This window comes from Balaenoptera borealis, assembly GCF_965194805.1.
Source record: "Balaenoptera borealis genome assembly, chromosome: 11".
In the NCBI taxonomy this organism is placed as follows: domain Eukaryota; kingdom Metazoa; phylum Chordata; class Mammalia; order Artiodactyla; family Balaenopteridae; genus Balaenoptera; species Balaenoptera borealis.
The window spans coordinates 62,820,775-62,844,665 of record NC_138868.1 but is presented as its reverse complement, the minus strand read 5'-3'; the positions used below and the strand labels follow the sequence as shown (position 1 = coordinate 62,844,665).

The following is a 23,891-nucleotide window of genomic DNA, read 5'->3' as shown; positions in this document are numbered from 1 at the left end:
ACATTTGTAGAATTAGGAAAGTATAGAACAGTATGTGGGGTTCACAAGGAATACATAGTTCTGTGTGATTGGAGTAGAGAGTGCATGAGAGAGAATGGCAGGAGATGATACTCCATAGTATTGGGTAAAGATGAGGAAGATCGGGTGCCATGAGAAGAAGCTTGGGCTTATAAACTCCAGTGTTTATAGGCATCCAGCAAAGGTTTTGATGCAATTTTATGTAGTCACCACTTCTGTGGTTTGTGAGGGATAAGATGAAGGTGGGGAAAGGTTATAGGCAGAAAAATGAGTTTGGAGAGTATTGCCAGAGTTGAACCCAGGTAGTGGTAGTAAGAATACCCAAAAAGGTGACAATTTCAGGAGTGCTTTACAACATAGAATCATTTAGACTAGAGGAACAGTTGAGCATCATGGGTTACAGAGAGAAATAATGAGGAATTATTCTAAAGTAGCCAAATTGGGTAGATTACAATGGCATTGAATCAAGAACAGTTGGAGGAACAGATTTTAGGGAAAAGCTACCTGAGCCTGGTTTGGGGCATGTTGCGGTTTAGGGAGCTGAAGGATACCCAGGAAGGGCTGTGAGGGATGGTGGCTTAGAGATATCCTTGTCCTCATTAAACAAATAATTTTAGAAGGAAAGCATCAAGCTATCTATTTGGGATTTGATTCAGCTTGGTGAACTTGTGTTAAAACAAAGGATACTTTCTCTGCCTGTAAAAGAAAAAAAAGAAAACAGTAGTCAAACCTTATGAATATGGAACAAATGTGTTCTTCTAAAGCATCAAGAAGCTCAAAGGACCTTTTGATGTAAATTTTCACAATGTTGGTATGTAAAAATTATCATCCTTGTGTTTCCATTTTGAATCCATATTGTGAGATTAGGCCCAGGGTTACCTTTGATCTTGATTCATAGAGATTTAATGGAAGGTACACATATTTTGTTCAAACTTTAGAGAAAGACAGAGGGTTGTAAGGAATTTTGGGGGATTTGGAGATTTTAAAGGCTTTTTAAAAACAAAAACCTCTTGAAAACAAAAACCTATCAAAAATAAGTTTTTTTTGTTAAATTTAGTGACAGTGTGACAATTCAACTATCATTTACTTCTTGACAGTATGACAAGCAGTTTTCCTCCATTATTGTTTCAGAATTTTTCCTCACAAGCACCTTAATAGGTATTTTTAAAATTTCCCTCTTTCTTATTTGGGATAAACAAAATTCAGAGAAATTAAGTGACATTATTGAGAACATCCAGAGTCAGTGAGCCAGAATTTAAGCATTGGTCTTGCATGAGTCTCCTCCACAACTGATAAAAGTTCACTTTGAGGCCTCAGTTGCTTCAATCTCTCTCTCCCTCCCTCTCTCTCTCTCTCTCTCTCTCTCTCTCTCTCTCTCTCTCTCTCTCTCAATCTCTCCCCCCCCCCCCCGTGTGTGTGTGTGTGTGTGTGTGTGTGTGTCTTCAGCTATTTTTCTGAAGTGTCCACCAAAGTGGAATCTGTAGTTATTAGCTCAGGTCATTGTTCAAATATGCTAGCAACTCTGTGGTTTCATCTTTTGCTACATTTTTGAGTACTCAGTAAGATTACTTATTATTTTGTAAAAGACCAAAGTGTCTCTTCAATGAATGTGAATGACTTAGTGCTATCAAAAGTACTCGATCAGAAACATAGTTGGAATCTAGGGAGATAAATTCTGCAGATAAATAACTGTAATAGCACAGGTCATTCAGCATAACTTTGCCTTTAGTAAAGCCTATGGAAGCTGAACACAGAAGAGGCTTTTTTATATGTGAATAAGGAATAGATTCCAAAGACGCACCACTAACAGAACTTGATTTGTACGTTTGTGACTTTTTAGAGAAACATGTATTTATAACACTATTAAACAGAATAGCCTTAAATCAAAAGCATAAAGTGTGGTTAGACTAGTAGCATCTGGAAAGAATCAATCCTTTTGCCTATAATGTTTCTAAGCAACCACAAATTGAAGCAATGCAAGGATAGTTCATGGGAAGTTAAAGCTATAATTTTCAGATTTCTACAATTTTGAATCTGCTGTAAGGCAAAGACAGTGAAAGCTAATTTACACATTCTGCTTTTATTAAATACAAATTTCATTTATTTAAATACAAAAATCACAGCTTTTTATAAGCAAATGGACCTTTTCAGGAAGTCCTATTTGAGCCATTCTTTGTTATGTATAGTTAAAATCTGCATATGTAGTCCAGCATAATTACTTTGTGAAATATAAAGCAACACTGAAATTATGGTATTATTATTATAAAGCTATGAATTTGCTAAACATACTTCAGATACTTTCTGAACTTTTAAAATTCTAATTGGATTGAATCCAATCATTATCAAACAATACTTCAATGCACCTTTTTATAATATGAATCTAAATGTAAGTCATTAATTTTCCCCTATGTCCCCATTTGCATTTTATCAGATTAATTTAAATGTAAATATACTTTACACAAATTACCTCTTAAAATCCTTGAAGGTAAATCTCAAAGGTCTGCCACCTAAGAAGAGAGGAAAATACAGACTTTCCTATAGCATTCTTAAATAAAGCCATTTTAGAACACTGATTTCTCAAAAGGTCTTCCTTTTTTCTATGAAATAGGGTTTCTTTGTAACAGTGCAAAATGAGAGTCTAGCTGGTAGGAAATGAAATAAATCTTCCCCATATATCATGCAGGAAAGATTATTTTCTAATATGTAAATTTATGGTACATTTACAAAAAATTTCCATATAATAGTACAAAATTTTAATATAGGCTATCAGGACTTTTATATTAGATAACTAGGTGAGTTGACCATAAGAAGTATAGGAATATTATTTACTCTTTTTTTTGGAGAGAGATACTGGCAAAACATGTTCAACCATAAATTAAAAATTAGTCATTGATCTTAGTAGTATATTGATTTTCACCAACAAATTAAGCAAAGTTTCTATGCTAGTATAAAAGATTGTGTGTGCTGCATGCAAATATATAGATATAGGTATGAATATAGATATAGATAGAATAGTCTCTTGACTAGGAGAAACATATTTTCTGAATTTTTTTTATCTATAAATAATAAAGTGGTGCCATATTATAAAAGTAATGTGATATTTTTCTTTTTAATGATGTGAACCAAGGGCTGAAAGAGACCAGTAGAAATTAATTAGCCCCACATCATTAACCTCCTTAGAGCTAAAGCCATAGACTTTGGTTCTTTGGACATAAGGGGGCAAATGGATTTGTGAAACAGCCAGAATGGAAAATGTGAAGATTGACTGAGGATGCAGTGGGCACATTTCTCCATCAGCTGGCCTTCCATAAAATAGACTCCCAGATATCCTCTTTCTACCACCTGCCCACACATATTATTACATCAGCCTTTATTAGCACTTACTAGCTAGGTCAAAGTCCAATATTTTGTTTTGTGTCTTGGTTCCCTTATTCTGCTACAGGAGCCTACTTCCTATAATTTCAATTCGCCAATAATTTCTTGAACACTTATAGAGACCTAATAGGTGATTAAGATTTAGTCACTGCATTCCAGAATCTGATACTCTTGTAGGGGAGAGTGGATATATATGTTATTCATGCTAATAGAAAAGAACCCTGTCACCAAAGCAATCTTGAGAAAGAAGAAGACCCCTGATTTCAAACTATATTACAAAGCTATAGTAATTAAAACATTATAGTTTTGGCATAAAAACAGACATATAGATAAGTGGACCAGGGTAGAGAGCCCAGAAATAAACCCATGCATATATGGTCAATTAATTTATGACAAAGGAGCCAAGAATATACAATGGGGAAAGGACAGTCTCTTCAATAAACGGTGTTGGGAAAATCAGATAGCCACATGAAAAAGAATGAAACTGGACCATTATCTTAAATCATCTACAAAAATTAATATGAATTAAAAACTTGGCTGTAAGACCTGAAGCCATAAAACTCCTCGAAGAAAACATAAGCAGTAAGCTCCTTAACTAGGTCTTGCTGATGATTTTGTGGATCTGACTCCAAAAGCAAAAGCAAAAGTAAACAAGTAAGACTACATCAAAATAAAAATCTGCACAGAAAAGGAAACCATCAATGGAATGAAAAGGCAACCTACTGAATAGGAGAAAATATTTGTAAAGCATTTATCTTATAAGGGGCTAGTATCCAAAACATATAAAGAACTGATACAACTCAATAGCAAAAAAAAAAAAAAAAAAAAAAAAATCCAATTAAAAAATAGGCAGACTATCTGAATAGGCATTTTTCCAAAGAAGGCATATAGGTGACCAGCAGACACATGAAAAGATGCTCTACATAATTAATTATCAGGGAAATGCAAATAAAAACCACAATGAAATATCAACTCACACCTCTTAGAATGGCTATTATCAAAAAGACTAGAAATAGCAAGTGTTGGCAAGGAGAAAAGAACCCTTGCGCACTGTTGGTGGGATTGGAAATTTGTGCAGCCACTATGGAAAACAGTATGGAGGTTCCTCAAAAAATTAAAAATAGAGCTACCACATAATCCAGCAATTCAACGTCTGATATTTATTCAAAGAGCACAAAGACACTAATTCAAAAAGACATATGCACCCTCATGTTCATTGTAGCATTATTCACAATAGCCAAGATAATGGAAACAACCTAAGTGTCCATCGATAGATGAATGGATAAAAAAGTGATACACACACACACACACACACACACACACACACACACACACACACACACACTAGAATAATATTTGGCCATAAGAAAGAATGAAATCTTGCCATTTTTGACAATGTGGATGGACCTGGAAGACATTATGCTTAGTGAAATAAGTCAGACAGAAAAACAAATTAGCATACAATCTCTTTCATATGTGGAATCTAAAAATTAAAAAACGAAACAGAACTAAGCTTAATAAGTAACAGAGAGCAGACTGGTGGTTGCCAGAGGCAGGGGACTGGGGTTAAGAGAAATGGGTGAACTATTTTTGAAATTAATTAATTAATTTAATTTAATGCACATGTTAAACTATTTTGACAAATTTACTCAAATTTTATTCAAATGTTATGCATATTTAATGCAAAGATACATGTGGTTCTCTTAACTATTTCCTATGCACCCCTTAGTAAAATGCTAATGGCTCAAAAAAAAGTAGTACAGAGGAGAAGAGGTGGTTTTCCAGGACCCCACAGTGTACCACACAATGGGGTAGGTATTCTGCCTTCCTTGTCACATCCAATTTTCCCAAAAATCTTATGTGGATAAGGGATTTCAGTAGTGTGCCAGAACTTAGACCCAGGTATGCCTGTCTGTCGATCTGACTCCACAAACACTGTACTATTACCTTGCTACTTTCCTTATTTCCAATCAGGCGAAACTGGGAAGGTTTCTCAGAGAGAGTGGATTATAAAGATGTAATTACATAGGTTTTTTTTTCTTCTTTTAAATGAATAACAATTCAAGTTTTCATTGGGATTCTAAGTACCTAATAAAGTTGAAAAAATACACCTCTCACCATGTAAGTGAGAGGCAACTCAGATCTATGAAATTGTTAAATAAGTCTTTGAATGGATTGTGTATTTCAAGCAGCTTCAACACGCATAAAAGGAAGTGCATGCTCACCAGGAAAGAGGAGTTTCCTCTTCCCAGTAAGAGTTTAGGTTCTTTTCTTGAAGGGAGGAGACAAAACCCTCCCTTCAGCATTATCATAGTTATTTATATTGTCCATTTGAAATTCTGTTTATAGTGTTTTAGCAAAAGCATGAAAAAAATTGGCCCTATCATTTACCAGCTGAGAAACTTAGAGCAAGTTAGATAGTTTCTCTGAATTTCAGTTCCCTTATAAGTAAGGTGAGGGGATAAAGTTTGCCTCACATGTTGTTATGAAGCTCATATGTACCTGCATATACCTGGCACGTGGTAAACAATACATGTTCTGTTTCGTTTTATATGATTCTTAGCCTGGTAGAGTGGCCCTGTGATGTCTCGGTACAGGGCTGTATATGGCTGTCCCATCCAGCAGTCTTTATGTGACATTATCAAATTTGGGAAAGGCATGTTTCTAATGCTTCAACCATGTCTGTGGCATGAAGCCCTTTATTGCCTTGGCTAAATGCCTAATTGAAGAGAGAGACACTTTCCATAAAACAGTTAAAGTAAATGAGGCTGTTCTTTGTATTTTTTTTTTTGTAATTCCCTGAAGAAAAGCAATGTATGACCTTAGGCAAGTTCCTTTGCTTAGTTAAGCCTCAGTTTCCTCATCTGAAAAATAGAATTATCATATCTGCCTTGAAATGTCATGACTCCTTAATAAATGAGCTGTTTTAAATGCATGAGAAATAGGAACTTTTTCTTCCCCTTCTTGTTGAAATCATTAGCAGTTTGTAGGAACTTGTACTTATGAGAGATAAAACAGCACAGTGGTTTAAAAAATGAATTCCCAAACGTGTCAAACCTAAGTTTCAACCTAATTTTCCTGCATGGTGGCCTGGATAACTTCTCTGGAACTTATTTTTTCTCATTTCTAAGTTAGAATAATAGTACCTAAGTTCAAGGGTTGAATAGTTAACTACACTTATATAAGTTATATGATATATATACAAAACATCTAACATATTACAGTATAAAAATATAAATTTAAGTGGAATCAAGTTGGAGATTTCAAATGACCCTCTTAGGTAATGAAAGTGATAAATTGTTTAACAAGGCAAAGCCATTATAATGTGGGAAAAGGTATCCCATATGCAGAGACTTCATTCATTTCAATTTCAACAAACAATATTTGAGTGCCTAGTGGTTATCAGACACAATACTAGACTCTGGAGGTTATAGAAAAAAAAGGCATGGTAAGGCATGTGTTCTAGGTTATGTACAAGTATATTTTTCTCTCTTACTTACTGAACACTTACTGTGTTTCAAGCACACAAAATAAAAATAATGCTAAACATGAATTGAATGCTCATGGATAAGCTTCATTATGAAACTCTGTGCTAAGCTTTTCATGCATTACTTCATTAAATCTCATATCACTCCTGATGAAGTATACCTTGTTTTTACCTTTAATAGATGAGAAAACAGAATCTTAAAGGCTAAATAACTTGTCTAGGGTTATACTGCAGCTAATAAAACACAGAATCAGAAATCTAAATCCTGAATTCCTAATCTGTACCTTAGACAGGCATGTTGACACCAAATGTATAATTTTCCTTTATGAATCATACCATTTTTCCTGAATGAATAATTTGCCTTAAATAGAATTCATGTAATTTATTTGATACTGTGACAGTTTTGACAACATGCTCATTTTATTGACCAAATGGTCATTAATGGAACATTAAGTCTTTATTTTGTAAGAATGTTTACATAGAACACCACAAAGAGTAGGCAAACATAAAATACATCATTATTAGTAACTGTAAAATGATGAGAAAATTATCAAAAGGTAAGAAAGGAAGTTGTGACATGCTGAGCAAAAGGCCAATGCAAGGTATTTGGGAAAAACAAATTGAGCAGATTATTGCAATGTGTATTACATATCCTGAATACAATTGATCAAACCTTCAACCTCACTGAAAATACAAATTGACAGTGGTGACTTTGGACACTTTTAACAGTTTAGGATTGTTTTCAAAGTTACTAGCTGTATAGGCTGTGACAATACAATGAAAGCACAAAACAGCTTTGAAGAGCTTAGATATAGGAAGTAAATTACCTGTCACTGTCTGAGATCTTGTCTTTTCTATTTGCATTAACCAAGGAAAGTAGATACAGGGTAAGTATAAGGAGATATGTGCATCTCCTACTGGCACTGATCAAAGCTTTCTAGAGTAGTGAAAAGTGCCTCATTCCAGGAATAGATAACACATAGCCACAGAGACTTTGAGCAATCATCCTGTGCTTAGAATGAGACTTAGCAATCTACAGTTCATAGGCCAAATCTGGCCTACTACTGGTTTTTGTAAATAAAGTTCCATCGGAACATGGCCATATAATTCGTTTAGGTAGTGTCTATGGCTGCTTTCTTTCTACAATGTCAGAGTTGAGTAGTTGCTACAGAGAATGTATGGCTCTCAAAGCCTGAAATATTTACCATCAGGCCCTTTACAGAAAAATTTTGCTAACTCCTGACTTAGGAGATTAACCAAGTTCTGGAGTTTTCAGATGAAATAGATAAATTAACCATAAAACAATCAGAAATCATGCAATGTCCTCTTAAAATAAGTGTGTTTTTTAAGTAGTTGTCATAAAACCCGTTTTTATGAATCTATTAATATGGAGAAAGTGAATATTTCACCAAGGCTTTCCTGGAATTATCCTTGCATGTCTTATGAAATAAGAAATTTTAAATACAAGCACTCTTTGAACAAATATTGTTGAGTAGATTTTGAGTACTAGTACCAAACTAGGCACTAGAAACACAAATTGAGTTAGATATAACCCATGTCCTTAAAGAGTTCACAGTTTATGGGGAGTTAATATTGTATCTTTTATTTAATTTCAGTTTCTTATAGATGTCATATAGTTGAATCTTGCTTTAGTCAGTCCATTAATCTCTGCCTTTTAATTGAAGAGTTTAAACTATTTACCTTTGATGTAATTATTTCTACAAGCTAGAGCTTCAATCTGCCATTTTGCTGTTTGCTTTCTATATTTATCCTCTGTTCTTTGCTCCTTTTTTCCCTTTCTCCTGCTGTTTTTTGGATTAATTTTGATCGTGAGGTGAATTGGTATTTTCTCTTATGTTCATCCTGCTTGGGGTTTGTTGAGTATCTTAGATCTGAGGATTTATAGTTATCATTAAATTTGGAAAACTATTGGTCACTATTTTTTCAAATAATTTTTCTTCCCTCTCCCACTTTCTAGACTCCATTTGCACATGTGTTAGAGCAAACTTGATATTATTCAGCATACTATTGATGCTCTGTTCTTTTTTTTTTTTTTTTTCAGTCCTTTTAAATCTCTGTGTTTCACTCTGAATAGTTTCCATCACTATTTCTTCATGTTTACTGGTTGTCTTCTTCTGTAGCATCTTAATTTATGGTTACTCCAATCCAGTGCATTTTCACTTCAGGTATCTAATTTTTATTTTTATATATTCTGTTTCCTTCCTTATTCTCCTCATCCTGTTCATGTTTTTCTCTACATTTTTAAGTATATGGAGCATATTTTTGTGTTAGCTTTTCAAACATTCCCCTAACTTCATCACCTCTATAATTTTGGCTCTGTATCTATTAATTTTTTATCCTGATTATGGATCATGTTTTCCTGATTCTTTGCATGCTTGGTAATTTTTTTTTTTTGGATGCTAGACATTTTGTACTTAATGCTGTTGGTTTCTGAGGTTGCTGTATTCCTTCAGGCTATTGGATTTTCTCTGACAACTCTTAAGTTACATGGAATCGGTTTAGGGCTTTTGAGGCTTGCTTGTAATCTTTTTCTTTTTTAAGGTAAGGCTTTCCTAAATCTATGGTTAATTAGTGTTAATTTACCCTATAACTAGAGCAATATCCTTCTTTATCCTTTACCTGCTGCCCCAATAATATAAGGTCTCTCTACTCTGGCTGCTGGAAATGTGAAATATTCCCAGCTCTATGTGAGCCCTGGGAATTGTTCAGTCTATTACTTTTCAGTGATTCTTTCTCTGGTCTCATGGACCCTCAACCTATGCATGCCTAGATTATTATACAATCAGAGAATTGGCCAGAGCAAGGAGGGTGCTTGTTAGATCTCTGGGGTGTTCTTTCTCTTTCTATCTCTCTCTGGTATCCTGCCTGCAGATTCTACCTGCCTAGGTCACCCTAAACTCCATTTTCTATCTTCTCAATGAATGGAAGAAACTGAGCTCTGTTTGGGTTCCATATTTCTTCTCTCCTAGAAACTGCCTCCAGGCAATAAGCTGGGGCCATTGTTGAGCTCACCTCATTTATTTCCTTCCTTTCGGAGATCACAGGGATAGCTATTACCAAATGACTGAAAATTGTTGGTTTATATATTTTGTCTGATTTTCTAGTTATCTATGGTTGGAGGTAATTTCCCTAGTGACTAATTCTTCCTGGGTAGAGGTGGAAGTCACAATTATTGTAAATGAGTTATGAGATATAATAGATAATTGTACTATATTTTCTTTAGGTCTCCAGAGGCACAAACTACTAATTCCCTAGAGAAGGTAGGGAAGAATTTATAAGGAAGATGTGACATTTGAGTTGCCATTTGAGCCTGAAAGTATAGTTAGGAATTTGGTCCTTGGGCCTAAATTTTTTCATTTATTTGTATTTAGCCAACTTAATTCTCCATTCCTTTCATTGACTAATTACTGCAAACCTTTACTTTCCAAGCCTTCTACCAAAATAGTAACACCTTACTCTTAAGAACTGGCCTTCCTTAAAATATTGAGATAATTTGTCTTAGAAGGCATTTCCTCCCTCATTTTCTTACCTTTCCTTAATAAGTTATCACCCTTCACAAGCATATTTACCCTCTTTCCTCCTGCTGAAAGTTCACCTGTTCACCAGTACTGTTGATTCCATCCCATTAATTGTTTGGGGTGACAGGGAGTGGATTATATTCCTAGGTTACCAATTATATCTTTGAATATGAGTTTAGAAACCCTGATTTTTTTTCCTCAGTCTTAAGAATTAACTTATCAAATATAGCAGGAAATTTACTGTGAAATATAAATTAACAAAATTTGATGGACCAAAATGCACAGATTTAAAATCAAATGTTTAATGTGGAAGAAGCGGAATAGGGTCTGTAATCTTGATGTATGGGGAGCCATGAAAAGCCCTAACAGCCCTAAGAAAAAAGGATGCCATTTTATTCCTCATTCAACCTTAGGGAAGGCTAGAGAAATTAGAGTAGGAGGCCAAAGTGTAATAAGCATTCCTTTTAACATCTTTTTAAAAAGAATCATTTGCAAGTGTCCTTGAGGATTTCATATGAGATGAAATTTCTTTTTCCTTAGTTCCATATACTCTCCAGAAGCCAGTGGACTTTCTCTAATTTAAAATATAAATTCCAGATGCCCTAGACAATCATTTTCAGGCAGCATAACCTTTATTAATACAAATAAGTATGTCTAGAAATGTATTAACTCTTTCAGATCTCCAGGACAACCTTAATGAAGTTTAAGTCAACAAATTCCTCAATAATCACTAGTAGCCTAAAAGAGTTAACACATCTAACAGAGATAGGGTGTTTAGACCTTGTTCTTGAGTCTGCATCATTGAGATTTACTAAGCAGGAGGTTAACAGATTAGAACAATGCATAGTCATTCATTTCTGAGTTTTACCACTGTTTTAGAATATATATGTACCTCAAATCAACTTGGGAAAAGTTTTTAATTCTCCAAAAGAGAGTATTTTTAAAGGTTTATTCACCCTAAGGAAACATGTCACTGAATTGGAAAGGGGATCATTTTGTTGGCAGTGGAAGGAACCTACAATTTGGAGTAAGCTATACCTGAGCTTAAATTATAATTCTTCTACTTATTATCATATATACTCAGATACCTATGTCTCCTAACAAAACCCCATATGTTCTATCTCTCCTTCAGGAAACTAACAAAGCACAAAGAACAATGTAAGAGAATTTACCTGGGTTCAAATCCCAGCTCTACTATCTTCCAGCTGTGTGGACTTGAATACGTTGCCTGATTTATCTGGTCTTCAGTCTTTTCTTTTTTTAATGTACATAGTAATGAGATTTAGGAGATAATAATATACATCTTATGGATTGTTCTTAGGATTAAATGAGTTACTATATAGCAAGAGCAAAGCCATTTGTTTGGTGTATAGTAGGTGCCCAGTAAGTGACATTTAAAAAAAATATTATTAAACATAAATCATCCAGTTGTAAAATTGAGTATGTCCTAGTTGTCAGAGCTGGAATGGCACATTTGCTGACACTGTGCCTCATCTCTTCACCATGTCCTAGCAGCCACTGATGTGCTGTAATGTGATAATAGCCAAGTCTTGTTGCTGGAGGGTTGGTAGAGTTATTTTTCCAAACAACCTAGAGAGAAGTTACAACTTCAGAGTTATCACTAGCTTCCCCCAGGCTTAATCTCAGAGGTGTTAGAGTTAAGAACAGGGAATCATTTTCATCTACTTAGTATCTGGCCCCCAAAAGAGAAAATGAAAGCCTGGAAATTGGTATCACATACCAATGAAAAGAGAAGCTAGTTTCTAGTTCCATCTCCCAAAAAGAAAGACTGGGACTTGCTGTTTGAAGATAGAAGGTATAAGAACAAGTGCCCTTACTGAGCTCAGCATCATCTGATAGTGCTTCAAACAATGCCAAGTCTTAATGGGGGCTGAATTTAATAAAATGTCACAGTCAGCTTTTATCAAGGCCACTGTAAAGGAGATCTCTGCAGAAATGATCCAGAAAGTGTGTGTGTGTGTGTGTGTGTGTGTGTGTGTGTGTGTGTGTGTGTAAGTGATGGATGAAACTTTGAGTACCTGCTGAATGAGCAATGAGATAATGTATGCAGCAGTTCTTTGGAGATTGGAAAGCACTATGCAAACATAGCAATTGCCTTTGCTAATATTATAGTAGTAATATTTTGAATTCTTTTCATTTCATTTATTGTCTGTTTCCAACACTGTAGATATACCACAGTCTTAATTCTTTGGCATGGCCAACTTTTAGAAAGTCATTAAAATAATGCTCCTGTACATTAAGAAGTTTGGGGAAAGATCTGCGTTTTGTTTAATGCCCTGATTTTTAAAAAATAATTTAAAAAATAATTTTCAGAGTTTATATTTGCCTTGATTAACAAATACTTTTTAAATTTACTACTAATCATTTGAAAAATAATGCCTAGATTTTTTAAAAATGGCAGATACTCAGGTATAGTGGGTCTTTGTTGTTACTGTGTTAAATTTAATTTCTCATTTATTCATGTTGTTACCGTATTTATTCACATGCTTCTCATTCTGCTCCCTCTACTTTAGTAGTACAATTTATTCATTCATTTAACAAATAATTCTTGAGCACCTGTTCTAGGTACTAAATAGACCCTGAGGACGAACTGGTATACACTGCCACTGCTCTTAGACATGAAACAAGTAATCACCCACCTAGTATAAAATCAGACTGTGATAGGTGCTAGAAAGGTGGGGAACATGCTGCCATGAGAAAATGTAGTGGACAATCTGACCGAGTCAGGGAGGCCCAGGAAGACTTTCCTGCAGAGTGAAAAACACACAGGGGTTTAGAGTCAAAATACCTGTGTGCCTTTTGATAAACTATTTCTGAACCTCATGTTGTTTACCATAAAATAGGAACATTGATGTTTATCTCGCATGCTTGATGTATGGATTAAATGTACAGCAGGAATTGCCTGCTACCACCCTCACCCCTCTGCAGTCCATTCTTTATACGTAGTCAGAGAGATCTTTTTTAAAATGACATCCAGATATGCGGTGTCTCTGCTTACAGCAGAGTGGCTTTAAATATCAGTAAAAATCTCAGATCTTTCCAATGGCCCCTAAGGCCCCAAATGAATTCGCCATTTCTCCCTTCTCCTGCCTCACCTCCTACCATATCACCTCTGTTCCCTGCCTTGCTCACCACCTATTTCTAGTCACAGCAGTTTTCTTACTAGTCCTTAATCCCATCAAGCCAAACTGGTTTCTGCCCAATAGCACTTGCTCATTATGTATTTGCCCTTCTCTTTGTGAAATGCTCCCTCCAAATATTCACATGACGCACTGTCCCATTTCTTTCAGGTCTCTTGCTGAAATTTTATCTCCTCGGAATTACTTTTCCTGATCCCTTTATTTCAATTATTTCCTCCTAGTCCCATTTCCTACCCTTGCATTACCTGGTTCTCTTTTCCTTTACCCTACTTTGAGTTTTCTTCATAGAACTTATTGATAATGCTAATTGTTATAAGAAAACCACAATAATAATCTTTTCTACTAACGATATTTACTATTTGCCAGGCTCTCTTCTAAATTCTTTATACCTGTTAACTCATTTAATACTCTGCATAACATAAAGACATACATAACTACTATTAACCTTATTTTACAGGTAAGGGAATAAGAGCAGTTATGTAACTTACCTAAGGTCACACAGCCACAGCCAAGTGGTCAAGCAAGAATTTAGGGCCAGAGAGTCTTAATTCCAAATATCATGCTCTTAACAATTATGCTCTGCTGTCTCTCAGCTTGGAAGTATGCTAAATAGTTATTGTTTTCCTTGTTTGTTCTCTGTCTTCTTGTTGGCACCTTAGCTCCATGATGGGGACTGTATCTGTGGGGCCTCAACACTGCCATACGTACAGTGAATGTTTGTGCCTGAAAGCACTTAGGGTGGTGCCTAGCTAAAGCTAGTCTTTATTATGTACAATTATGGTCATTACATTTACCATAAATGTACATAATGAAAATTGACATGCAGAGTTGGGAGTTATTGCCCCTAGAAAAATTATTGAGTCTGAAACATCTCAGGTGCCCTCATCCTCCCATTTCAACATCCTTCACCCTCTGCTTTTGCCTCCACTGTCAGGTCTTCAGTGCCCAACGCCCTCTCCTCCTTCCCCTGTTAACTTTCTCTTTATACATGACCAGAAATCTTTTACTTGTGGTATATAGACAGCTGAGTTATGACTTAGTGGTACCTCAATGAAACAAGCTTTTAAATGATTTCATTCAGAAAAAACATTCAATACATATTTATCAAACACTGACTTATATTTGGCTGTGCAAGATGCTGGGGGAATAGGGTGAAAGTCCTGTTCTTCCCTTCCGGGTATCGTAACTCTTCTAATACATCCTCCAGCATAATTTTCATAAAGTGTCACATTTGCTTCAAAATTTTAGAGGCTTCAGGAAAAAGACCCTTTGTGATCTTTTTTTTTCTGTTTCTTTATCCAACCCCTCCCATATTCTAAATATACTACTGAGCCTCTAAAGCTATCACCACAGTGGATGCCTTGTGTGCCTTCACACCATCTCTTCTCTCCCTTTTGTGCTCCTGCATCACCTGACTCACTTACTTGCCCTTGAGATCCTAGCTCAATCATGACCACCTCCAAGAAAACTTTGCAGGTCAAGCTTCTCTGCTGCCAGAACATCCTGCTTATGCTTGTATCATCCTTATCCTTTTTGCCAGGAGGCCCTATAGATTATGAACTAAAGCAGAGTCTATGTATTTATCACTCATTGTCATGAAACACTACCTTGCACAGGGCAGAATTAACGCTTGCTATATAATAGATGCCCAAAAATTGTTTGTCAAAAGAAGGAAAAGAAAGTAAAGCCCCATTTAAATCAAATCGATGTAGTAAACCTAATGGTATAATCACCAGCTTCAGTGAAATTGGTGGGAGTAGAACTTTTCAGAGGAGTCCAGAATCTTCCCCACTGCTGGTAGGTACTACTAGTTCCTAGGGCTGACTCTGGGTTGCAGAAGTGGGTGACAGGTCATGATGTGATAAACCTGGGGGGTTGACAGTTGGTTTTAAGGTCTGGAACTTAATTATCTGCTCCTGTTCTTCTAAAGACAACACTTCTAAGGTGTCAGTGAGAGTAATTTTCCACAGTTTATTCACTGTAATAAGAAATCTTTCTTTGCATTTCCAGCAAATAGCTTTTTTCTAATCTCTGAAAACAAAGTTATTCTGCCAGAAAGAAACTGTTTTGAGAGAAAAAGAAAAAGTGTATTTCCTTCTCAAAATTAGGGAAATAAAAATAAACGGAGGAGGAGAAAAGGAGACCAATATGCCAGCAAGTATGATTTGTTTGAGTTTAATGCAATTTCATTGCCTAAAAGATTATAAGTAAGCAGGCTAATACACCTTTATAATTCACATAGTTAACAAATATTTATTGAATATCTATAATGCACTGGGAACTTGATTTTAGTGCAAAGACTTGGCTGCTAAAATCTTCCACTTTGAAACATTTTTGTATGTTTAATTTTATTTGGTATTATACTATTTTACTTGGATATTAAAGAGGAAAGTGTTTATATTTAAATACTTTATGGAGGAATTAGAATAATGATTGAATCAGAAAGTTCATCAATTCAAAAACTTATTGAGAACTTATATTGTGCTATTTGCTAATAATATAGTAGGGAATAAGCTGTACACAGCCTCTAACATCCTGGAAGTTATATTTGAGCTATGTTTGAGATATACATATAGCCCATATATATATATATTTGAGCTACATATATATATATTTGGTTACTGTATCACAAAGGAGCAGTGCAATGAGTGTAAGGGATCTTCTATCAGAGATGTCTGACCTATCAGGGAGGTTGAGGAAGACAACAAAACTTAAATGTGAGAGCTAAAGGATTAGTGGGAAGTGGTTTGTAAGCTGAATAATAAAATTATGGAAGAAAGCTGTTACAAACAGGGGAATCAACCTTTGCAAGCATTCTGAGGTGAGAAAGAGCAAGGCTGGAGTGGCAGGAGAGCAGACAGCCAAGCAGAGAGGAGAAAAATGAAGACAGAAACATATTGTATACATTTTGAGGTCCGCATTAAGGATTTGAGATTTTCCTCAAAGAGCAATGATTGCCATTTGAAATTTATTTTAAAAATTGTGTTTAACGAAACTGGCTGGAAAAGTAACCCCCATGATCTGGAGAGGAAGTAATATGGCCCATAGATGAGGAGCCTTTTGATTTTGACTAAAAACCATTGTAGAAGCTAACAAATGGAAACAACCAATTTCTTTCTTCCACCCTCCCTCAGATTTCTGGTTTTTGCAGCTGGGTGAATAGTAGTACTAGTCACCAACAGAAGAAACACTGGGGGAAGGCCAAATTTTTAGGGAGAAGAATGTGAATTTGGTTTGGGATATTTGAAGAGTGAGATATCTCTAAGGCTTTCAAATTGTATTGCTAAATAGATCCTAAAACTGTCCATTGAATTTGGTACCCTGGAAATCTTCAATAGCCTTAAGGCAAGTATTGATAGTAGAAACCAGTTTGGAGTTAGTTGAGAAGCAAGTGGGAGATGACAAAATGGACAGAGTAGAGATAACTATTTTTGAGAAGTTTGGTTGTAAATAGAAGGAGGGAGACAGTGATAGCTGGAGAAAGAATGTTTTTAAAAATGGGACAGAGTTTTGAATACATTTAAATGCCCATGAAAAATATCTGGTATAATGGGAGAACTTGAATGTTCTGAAGCTAGAAAGAGGAACAGTTCATATTATAAGGAAGAGGATAGAATCCAGAGTACAGGAGAAAGGAGTAAACTCTTCTGTTTTCTCTTTAGTCATTCCTGAAATTAAAAATATTTTTTGAGAACCAACTATCTACCAATCATTTTTATAAATACTTTGCTTTCCTCTTTCATAAAGTTCCATAAAAATCTGTTTTAAGGAACAGTTGCCAGGTGGAATATTACCCCTTCCCAGCATTTCAGGGAATATCTGAAATACTATTACCACAAAGTTATTTTGAGACATTAAAAATATCTTAATGCCTTGGTCTAGCTGATGCCTATACCAGTGAGGTGAGCCAGCAGATTTGTGTTACAAAACGGCTGCTGCTTCGCTTGCACCCTAAGTCTCCCACAGAATCTCTCCTGTGGTTCAGTCTACTGGAAATGTAAAAGAAATGGAATTCTGGGAAGTCTATTCAGTCTTCCCACATTAATACATTACCAAGTCACTAAAACAACTTTATTATATAACTTGGTATCACTATGTGATTTATTTTTCTATCATTTCCCCCTTTTACACATAGACACTTGAGCACTGTATGCCAAACATTTTGCCACATGTTTGACGTATATTTCCTCATTTAATCTTCACAGCTACCCTGTGGGGTGTGTTTATCATTACCCCTATTTATAAACAAGGAAACATCCTGTCTTTCCCAAGGTCCATGGTCTAGACGATGGTAGAGCTGTAATAGAAGTCAAGGTTTCAGGACTTCTAGTTTGGTGCTTTTTAACCTAGTGGAAGAAAAACACATGTACTTCATGCTATAGGGAAAAAAAAAAAAAAAAAAAAGGTCTTCATTTGGTTTGGTGGAACCCTAACCTCCATAGTTTCTCAGATTGCATTGCCTCATTTGTTTAAAAAGATTCTATGAGTCAATACACCTTTCCAAAGGTAAAGTTCAGAGAAAGATGTTGTGTGGTTTAAGCACAAAGATATGCACTATCTGCCTCAAGCAATTTGTTTGATAAAACTTCATCTGAATTCAAAAATCCTAATATTTTGGCCCTAAAATCTTCTTGCCTAAGAGCTGTCGTTATTGAGAATTACGACTACATTTTAATTACTATATGAATTTACATATGAAGCACAGTGTGTCTGTTCTACCCCTCCCCCATCGTTACAGTCTGTTCTAATTAGCGTTTCAACCTAAATCTGCTGAGGCAAGGTCCTTTTAAGTCTTCACCTCATGCCAAGAACCAGAATCACCACTTTCCTAGGATTACTGGCAAATTAATATTTCTGCTGACTACCAATTTGTCAAAATTGCAAGTTCTTTAGAAGGACAGTAAAAGAACAAATACTGGAGTGCCCACTCTGTTCCAGACTCCTAATTAAAATATATCAATAAATCAAATGTTATTATATATATTACAGTCCTATGAAGTATCTATCATTAATATTTTTAAATTTAAAAGCAATGGGGCTTCCCTGGTGGCGCGGTGGTTGGGGGTCTGCCTGCCAATGCAGGGGACACGGGTTCGAGCCCTGGTCTGGGAAGATCCCACATGCCGCGGAGCAACTAGTCCCGTAAGCCACAATTACTGAGCCTGCGTTTCTGGAGCCTGTGCTCCGCAACAAGAGAGGCTGCGATAATGAGAGGCCCGCGCACCGCGATGAAGAGTGGCCCCCACTTGCCGCAACTAGAGAAAACCCTAGCACAGAAACGAAGACCCAACACAGCCATAAATAAATAAATAAATAAATAAAAATTAAAAAAAAAAAAAAAAAAGTCCTGAGCCCCAATCTCAACTCTTCCATTAAAAAAATAAATAAAATAAAATAAAGTAAAAGCAATGAAGTTTAGAGAGGTTAATTACTTTGCCACAGTAGATGAGTTCCATGCATTATTTATTTATTTGCATATTCTTTATGTATTTATATATGTATACATGTATGTATATCCCCTCTTAAGAAGTTTAACTTGTATTATAAACATGAATATAAAACACTAAGTAAAGTACAAATAAAATTAGGGAAACAGAAATAGGATATAATAAGTGTTTAAAATAGGTGACGTCATCAGTAGCATTATATGTAGCATGTATGCCAAAGGGATCCTCTATATTTGTTAAAAGTAAATAAAAAACCTGACTCTGGGTCTTTTAGCAGCCAGTGAAAAGGAGAACAGATGATAAGAGTTATTATTTACAATGCCCTAAGATTTGAAATAAACTTTTTTTTTTCCTGGAGAAACATAATTTTTCCTGGAACTGAAAGCAAAGAGATATTTCCTGTTGTTCCTCACAAAAAGAGCTCTGTATAATAGAGTTTACAGTACCCTCAAAAATATCTTTATAACAAATACAATAATGAAATCTCTCGGGCTTAAAAAAATAAAAATCTTTAATAGATGTAGATGGGCTGATGCCAAAGCATGACTCTCTAAAAGTAATTCCTTGTCTTGAAAAGGGAGTGGGATGGGAATAGGAAAACATTGATTTCCAGATATGTTGCTCACTGATGGCCTAGAATTATCTCAAAGGTAGATTTTAGAGTGTCTAGAAGACCAGATGAAGGACAAATTATTCAGTAAATATTCCACAAAAACTGTTTTGTTTAATCAAATTTTGATAAATACGAAATGGACTGAGTAAGAGATTATACCTGCAGTATGAGTATTTTGCATGGTGGTAAAAGCAAAGCAATATGGCATCAGCCAAACTAGGAATAATAATACTAGAGAACATTTATTGAATGATTACTGTATGCTAGACTCTGTATTAAGTGTTCTACATGCATCATCTCATTCAATACTCCCCAGTCTTTTTGGAAGGTTTAGGAACCCAGTATTGACAAGGGCCCCTACCTCTGCATGGAGGTTGGCTGAAGTTGCATCTGTGGTCAGAGGCAGGTTCTCAAGAAGTCCTAGATTCGCTCTCCCACATAGATATAGGTGAGTAAGTCCTCAAGGTTCTATACTATAGAGCAGTGGTTTTTAACCCATTTTGTGACACGTACCCCTTTGCATATCTGATGAAAGTTATGGAGTCATCCCTTGAAAAACACAAATGATTTATGAAGCCCCTGGAAAACACCCATGAACTTTTTCAGGTTAAAAGCTATTGAAGAGCATAGCCCTAGTAATTTTAGCCTGGGTTTTTTTTTTTTTTTTTTTTTTTTTAAAGCCTGAATAATCAAAGATCTATCTTGGCTATATATATTTTTTAGTAAACCACCCATAGAATTTAATGTTACTTTAATAAAGCAACTACCTGGTATACTCATTGAGACAAACTGACTGGAAAAAATCATACCTAGTTAAATAAATGAGAAGATATTGTGTATAGCTCCCAATAAATTACATGTTGGGGGAATCTCTGCCAAAGGTAACCACATTGGCTTATATTTATCATTGTGAATCCCTTCTGCAGCAATTACAGAATAGGGCTTTTTGTTAATTAAGTCTGATCAGAATTCATGAAGATAAAACCAAATCAACTACCTGTGGAGGATATCTATATTTGTGGTCACTATAGCATGGCCATGTTAGAGCTGCCACGCATGCTTGTTCAGGTTGTACACTGCACAAGAGCTCCACAGCTAAGGGAGTATTACTCACAATATAGAGATCATAAATTGTTATATTTTTTGTGATAGCTTTTCAATAGCAACATTTCCTTTTCTAACAAAATATGAGTATTCAGATAATTTTTTAAAGGATGGAAATGAAATGTAAAAGAAAGGATACATTTTTCAAATTTCATAAAAAATACTTTATGGGAAGTAATGCCCCTATACCTTAAATATCCAGAACTTTATCTGGTCATTCAAGTTTGAATCAAAAAGAGGGGACTTATAATACACCTGCTTTATACACCACCCCCTTGGAAACTATTTTTTTGATCCATCAATATTCTGTCTTCAATATCCCTATTCTGGCTTTATTAATAAGGTAAAGATCCTGTTTGTATATTAGTAACTTGAGGTTTATAGTGAGCTCATGCATTTAGCTCATACTGCATGAGAAATGGCTATAGGAACTTGGGTTGATCAACCTGAAGAAGAAAAATTCAGAGGTAATATAATCAAAAACCTTTTCCAAAAAGTTTTTTTTCCATGTATATTAATTTGCTAGTGCTGCCATAACAAAGTATCACAAACCAAGTAGCTTAAGCAACAGCAATTTATTGTCTCACAGTTCTGGAGGCTAGAAGTCCAAGATCAAGGTGTCTGCAGGGCTAGTTCCTTCTGAGGCCTGTGAGAGAGAATCTGTTCCATATTTCTTTCCAAGCTTCTAGTGATTTGCTGACAATCTTTGGCATTCCTTGGGTTATAGATACATTACTTCAATCTCTGTCTTTATCTTTACATGGCATCATCACTGTGTGTGTGTCTGTCTCTGTGTCCAAATTTCCTCTTTTTACGGATACTAGTCATATTTGATTACAGCCTTTATTAATGACCTCATCTTAACTTGACTACTTTTACAAAGACACAATTTCTAAATAAGTATGTTCTACAGTACTGGGTATTAGGATTTCAACACATCTTTTTAGAGGGACAAAATTCAACTCATAACACCATGCATACCATAAAAATTGGAAACACTCATTATTATGACCCCCCTTGAAGATTCACCACACGTGTTAGTATATTAAAGGTTCTGAGAAATTCTACATTAAATCTGAGTTAATTTTATCCCAGAGTTCTCTAAATCTTACTCTCTTCAGCATACCTATGAACATCCTGTGGAATATCTTGGATGGAAGGAAAACACAGACATGGGAGAAAAATATAGGATTTAGAGTGAGGTATAGATAAAATTCCAATTCTGTCATTTGCTAGCTGTCTGATCTTTGGCAAATTACTTAACCTCTTTGAGATTCAGTTTTCTCACCCATTAAATGGATGCAGTTATTCCTACATAATAGCCATTTACCACATTTATTTCTTTTACTAATCTCTGTGATGATTTAGTAAAATGACTATCCTAGAACACATCAGATGCTAGAGAAGAGGTCTTGAAAGGTATAACATAACATCCTTATTTTAGAGATAAAGTCACTAGAATCCATATTCTCAATAGCAGAACCAAAATGAAAACTCCAGTCTCCTGATTAGATGCAGCTAAATAAATGGAAAAAATACTTGACTTATTTGCAGATCTGGGTTCAAATCCTAGCTTCATTACATGCTGGCTGTGTGACCTTAAGGAAGTTAATTTCTCAAGACTTCTGCTTACCTCTTTTTCTTCTTCAGCTAACTTCAACAGACATTCACTGAGCATCTATTATACAACAGGCAGTATGTAAGAGATGGATACAAAGCTTATTAAGACACTGTGCTTAGTTGGGAGGAGCTTACAGGTTAGAAGGAAGGGTAGACTGTGAATAAGTAAGTGAAATACTCTCTAATACTGTAATAAATGCGAGTACACATAGAAAAGAGTAGTTAGATCCATTTGTGAGTATTGAAGAAGGCTTTGCAGAATTGGATATGACTGAGCTGAGAATCTTGAAGGACAACATGACAGAATTCATCTTGGTGATTAGTTTCAAAAACAGTACTCCAGCTGAGAAATAATATATAAACTCATGCAAATTTTTATAAAAAGAGATACTATAGACATCCAATGACTGCAGTGATAAATCAATAACACCTTCAGAAATGTCATTTTCTTACCTACTTCTTAACCCACTGCTTTTTCATCAACAGCAAAGGTCAACGCATTTTTTCTATAAAGTTTCAGGTGGTGCATATGTTTGGCTTTGTAGACCAAACTGTCTCTGATACAAATACTCAACTCCGCTGTTGCAGCACAAAAGCAGTCATTGACAAACAAATAGCATGGCTATATTTCAATAACTATTTACAACCCACCCCCCAAAAAAAACAGGAGGTGAGCACGATTTGGCCCATAAGTTGCAGTTTGCCATCTCTTGTTCTGTACCATGAAGCCTCACGGCTAATCCAGCTCTGCTAGCTCTATGGATGAATCTCTTATCACAAAGTATCAGAGAAGAACTATGAAACCTAAGGAGAAAAAGACAACAGAAATATAGATTGTGACACCATCTTTACTTTCAACATGTGATTCTCACTCTAAGAGATAAAGTCTTCATGTGACTCTCTTGGAACATTACACAATCATGATCAGTCCAAAAAAATTGTTATTACAATTCTGTGGACTGTTCCAAAATCTAAGAGAATGGAAAATTATTAATAGTTTAGAAGCTTAGAAATAGGGTCAATGGCCTAAAAAGCTTAAACATCACAACCTGTATAAGAGTAAGATTTCAACGTGCTTTGTTGAGACTTAGTATTCACCTATGTATAGAACTACTGTTTTATTCCAAAATGCTATTTTCACATTCTCCAACTATGCTTGTTTCAAAATTTCCAAATCCACGTTTCACGTACAACTTCCTGCAGTAATTTTCCAAAGTTAGCATAAAAATTGTTCCTGCTTGTCTACATTTGGAAAGATAATCTATGGCAAAACAAATGATCTGGCCGACATTTCTTTTCTTTTCCTCTCCCTTAATTGCCTAACGTTGCATTTACAGCACCTCTTTCAAGGCACTTGCTAATGCAACTGGATGCTTCAGCCAAAGTGAGCTTTGGTCTCAAATATATACATAGCATTAGGATTGCTTTGCAAAGGATTGAAAAATAATATGATGAGGCTTGCCTCTTTTTTTCCACTTTGACTTTTATTAAATTTGCACGATTGGAATATCATATATTTCCAAATAT

General features: G+C 35.3%; 1 protein-coding gene across 15 annotated transcripts in view; it reads left to right on the top strand.

The window, feature by feature from the left end:
• DLG2 (discs large MAGUK scaffold protein 2) overlaps positions 1 to 23,891 on the top strand; it is a 2,068,078-nt gene that overhangs the window by 1,196,822 nt on the left and 847,365 nt on the right. For 5 of the 15 annotated variants that reach the window (XM_082343290.1, XM_082343308.1, XM_082343305.1 and 2 more), the window contains exon 1: positions 1,445 to 23,891. This exon is cut by the window's right edge and continues 25,169 nt beyond it. The exons of the other annotated variants lie outside the window; for them this stretch is intronic. The gene's annotated coding sequence lies outside the window, so the exon portion shown is untranslated. Of the gene's footprint in view, positions 1 to 1,444 lie in introns of those variants that run through there. 15 annotated transcript variants of the gene reach the window in all.